General features: G+C 38.7%; 1 pseudogene; it reads left to right on the forward strand.

Moving 5' to 3' along the window:
• The first annotated feature begins 2,421 nt into the window (after nt 1-2,421).
• On the forward strand, nt 2,422-4,142 carry LOC129485786 (nucleolar and coiled-body phosphoprotein 1-like; annotated as a pseudogene).
• The last annotated feature ends 675 nt before the right edge of the window (nt 4,143-4,817 follow it).

Here is a 4,817-nt window from a genome sequence, read left to right on the forward strand (position 1 = left end):
AAGATTTGTATTTCCTTTAAGATTTATACTGCTATTGTTTGATATATTTAATAGATGTCTTTCTATTAGCATAAATATATATTTCTTTCTACCTGGCCAAGTAGAAAGGAGTAGACTCAGGAAAATATAAGAAAATAATCATTCCTTGAAAAGTAGAAACTGAACCAAAAATAAAGACAGATTGACACCAGTGATCATACATAGCATGCTGGTTAAAAGATCAGCTGACACTGTGAACCAAAATAATGAGGTTAAATGATTGATGAGCCAAAAATCCCATGAGGTGAGATAATTGCTCAGATAGTATCTTTTATCTTCAAGGACATGAAATCTCTGGATTGTTGTATTAATGAAAGGTATTATAACCAGACACAATTATGTCAGTAATAAATTGAAACAGAAAATTTTAAGAGCTAAACCTAATGGGCTTAGTGGCAGAGAGGGGAAGAAGAAAGAGAAGTATTTTCCCTTACATATTATATCTCAGTGCACCATTAAATCTTTGCAAATCTTAGCTTTTTGAGGACTTCTTTACGAAAAAAACATAAGACTCTTCATTAAATAAAAACACTACTTTCTTACTTCTGTTTGTTGATAATAAACAGGTCTTGTTTTACATGAACAATTTTTACAGTGGGTTGTTTAGCTTAGAGAAAATAAAATTTAGGCAGCTAATTAGAATTATTTACATATTTAAAAGGACTGAACTTTAAAAAAATAATTTGATATATTCTTTCTGGCTCCAGGCAGTAGATTATGCAAAGGTTGAGAATTCATTGAAAGGTATAAAAATAAGATTTAAAAAAATTTAACTCTCCTTGTCTATTTTTGATGTAAGGTAATACTAGCCTCATAATATAAATTGGGGAATACCTCTTTTATTTGTTTTCTGAAAGAATGTTTTTGTCATTGAATGTTAAATAGAACTCACTTGTAAAATTGTCTGCTGTGCTAAGATTTTGGTTGCATATTTTATTTAAGTGAATAATTGAATAATTTACCTAATGGCACCAAATACTTCAATTACCAAAGCATGATTTACACTACTTTCCTTTTTTTTTTTTGGAATTTTGGTACACTACTTGATTAACTATATGTCTAATTGTCTAGTTCATTTAAATTTTCAAATTTGTTGGCAGAAAGTTGTTTATTGTATTTCTGTATCTTTCTAAATTTCTGTTTATCTGCATCAATACTAGATTTTATATTTCTCATTATGTTTATTGTGGTCTATTCATTTTCCCTTGATGCACCTTAACAGAGATTTTTCTATTCTTTTAATCATTTTGAAAACATATATTTTGACTTTGTTGTTTTCTCTTTTACATCTTGGGTTACATGTCATTAATTTAGGTAATTTGTTTCATTATTTTTCCTATTGTGTGCTTCATCTTCAATTATTCCTTTCTTAATTAATATTTAAGTATTTTCTCATTTTCATTATAAGCATTTAGAGCCATAAATTTGCCTCAACTTTTCAAGTAAGCTGCATCTCACATGTTCTAATATGCAGCATTTTTCCTACTTAATTATTTAAAAATTCATAAATTGTTATGAATTCACAAATAAGTTATTTGTGAAACATATAAATCATTTTAACACCTTTTATAGGTATTTTGACAATAAATTGCGAACATTTAAAGTATACAATATACATTTTGACGTATGTACACAGTCAGAAACTAGTCACCCCAAGTTAGTGAACATAGCCATCACACCAGAAACTTCCTTGCGTCCCTCTATCTGTCCTTCATTGCCAACCCCAACTCCAGGCAACCAGTGATCTTTCCATCACTATAGATTTGTTTGCATTGTATAGACATTTTTTAAATGGAATCATGCAAGTAGCTACCCTTTGTTGTCTGGTTACTTCTATACAGAACAATTACTTTGAGATTTGACCTTAGATTGATAAGTAATATCTTACTGTTTGGGCATAACACGATTTGTTTATCCATTCATCTATTGCCTAACATCTTTTTTTCCAGAATGGTTGTAATATTTAAAATTTCCACCTGCTCTGAATGAAAGTTCCTAAGGTGAGATGTACTTGTCAATACTCGATATGTTCAGTTGTTTTAATTTTACACATTCTAATCAGTGTGCAATGGTATTTGACTACAGATTTAATTTACATTTTCCTAATGACTAATGATGTTAAGCGTATTTTAATGTGCTTATTTGTCATCAATAGATTTTTCACCAAGTGTCTGTGTACATTTTTGCATATGTTTTTATTAGATTATTTTCTTATTATTGAACTTCAGTGTTCTTTATAAGTCCTGGATCCCATCTATCATCAGATATACCCTTTGCAAATATTTTCTCCCTGTCTGTGGCTTTTCTTTTCACTTTAATGATAGTTTCAAGAGCAGAAATTATTAACTTTGAAAAGGTAGTAGTGACACATATTGCTGGGAGATGGTGGATGCTGGCTTGTGCTGTGTGGTTTCCAGCCACCTGTGTCCCCTCGTCTTTGGTTTCCTGTGTGACAACCAGCTCTTAGAGATGGCCAAGAAGTTTGTCAAAGTGACAGGAACTACACAGCAGGATGCCAATGCCTGTTCCCTCTTGGACATCTACAGCTTCTGGCTCAAGTTCACCAAGGCCCCAAAGCGAACGTTACAGGCAAATGGACCAGTGACTAAGAAAGCTAAGAAGAAGGCCTCATCCTGTGACAGCAGTGAGGACGGCAGTGGGGAGGAGGGGGACGCTCAAGGGCCCCCAGCTAAGAAGGCTGCTGTACCTGCCACGGGAGCCAGTCTGCCTCAGCATCCTGGAAAGGCTGTGGCCAAAGCATGAGAGCAGCAGCGGTGAATAATCTAGTGACAGTGAGGAGGAGGAGACACAAGGAAAAAGCCTGTCCAGATGGAGTCAAGCCCCAAGCCAAGGCAGCCAAAGCTCCTCCTAAGAAGGCCAAGGAGTCTGATTCGGATTCCGACTCAAGCTCTGAGGATGAGGCGCATCACAGAACCAGAAGGCAAAGGCTACACCTGTGGCAGCTAAACTTGGGCTAAAGCCATACGGGTTACTACAGCTCCAGCAGCACCTAAAGTAGCCAATAGCAAAGCAGCCAGCAGCAGCAGCAGCAGCAGTGGTGACTCAGAGAAGGGGAGGGCAGCAGGCATCCCCAAGAAGACTATACCCAAAAAGCAAGTCACGGCCAAGGTCCCAGTGAAAGCAGCTGCCAATCCTACGTGGTAGAGTTGCAGGAGTGAGGACTTCTCCAATGAGGAAGAAGAGGAGCAGAACCTTTCTAAAACAAAACAAAAAACAACAACAACAACAAAAACAGATCCCTACAGTTTAGTCCCCCAACCTTCTGCTCCTCAACCAAAGAAGTCTGTGGGAACCCAGACTCCCAAGAAAACTGCGAAGAAACAGCCTGTGGGAAGCAGTGAAGACAGCACTGATGAATCTAACTCAAGTTCTGGAGAAGAGGAGAGACCCTGTCTGTGGGAGTCATCTCTAAAGCAACAACCAAACCACCTCCAGCAAAAAGAAAGCAGCAGAGATCTCTGCAGACACCTCCGACCCCGGCAGCTCTGAGGATAACGGAGCTCCTTCCAAGCCAGCCTCAGAAAGAAGGTAAAGGCCAAGGGCAGCAGCAGTTCTTCCTCTGATGATTCCCGTGAGGATGAGGAAGAGAAGCCCAAGGGCAAGGGCTCTCCAAGTCTACACCCAAGGCCAATGGCAACTACGCACTGACTGCCCAGAATGGAAAAGCAGCTAAGAACAGTAAGGAGGAGGAAGAGAGCGAGAAGTCAAGAAAAAGGCAGTGGTGGCAGTTTCCACACCAGGTTCAGAAAAGAAGCAGAAGCAGAATGAGGCTTCCAAGGAGGCAGAGACTCCTCTAGCCAAGAGCATAAAGCTTCAGACCCATAACGGATTTCCATAAAGGAAGAAAGAAGAAAAAAAGGCATCATCCCCATCCCAAAGGGCCACGGAGGAGGAAAGGGAGGTGGATTCAGGAGTGGCAGACAACTTGATGCCAAGGGGGGTGCAGCTGGAGACTGAGAGAGCGAGCCAATCAGGTTTTGAAGTTCACCAAGGCAAATCCTTCTGGCATGAGAAAACCAAGAAGAAAGCAGGGAGGCTCAACCTCTGTCCAGGTCAATATCGTTAAGTTTGGCAGAGAGTGACCTGGGGCCATCTTTGGTGAAGCAGGAGTGATGATCAAACACCACTCACTTTCTCCAGTGGATCAGAGAGCCCTCAGCTCTATAGGTTGGGGGTCTTGATGAAGACGAAAGTTCAGAGTAGGTCCTAAGACTTTACAGTGGAACATCCCCTTTTGTCCTTTGCTATATTCCCAGTTTTGTGCAGATTTGTTTTTGAGTGTTAAGTAGCAGGGACAAAATAAGGGGAATGTTATTTTTAAAGAAAATTGATTTCTATTGTTGTCCCCTTCTTTCTTTTCTGTGAAAGTCCTCATACAGAGAAATTTTTATATTTTATATTAAATCATTCCCTATTGATTTTTGCTGTGATTTTCAAAGGTAGAGTCCCATGGATAAAAATCTTAACTATGGGCCAAAATATAGTAAAGGGTCATATGTATGACTTGTTACAGTTAGAAGAAAAATTCTGCCTTTGTGAGTGCATATGTCCACATTGCATCCCTCTCACCCTCAAAACCCTAGTGAGGGATATTAAAGAATGGTTAATCTATGTGCAATGCCTATTAAACATGCCCTATGTACTTCATCCTCATTCACTGGATCTGGGGCTGAAGATTGAGGCCAACGTGGACCTAACCTACTTTTTGGAATAAAATTCATTGTTTTATTACAGGCAAAATTCTGGTGTGGTGTGAA

Source organism: Symphalangus syndactylus, chromosome 7, assembly GCF_028878055.3.
Source record: "Symphalangus syndactylus isolate Jambi chromosome 7, NHGRI_mSymSyn1-v2.1_pri, whole genome shotgun sequence".
NCBI lineage: Eukaryota > Metazoa > Chordata > Mammalia > Primates > Hylobatidae > Symphalangus > Symphalangus syndactylus.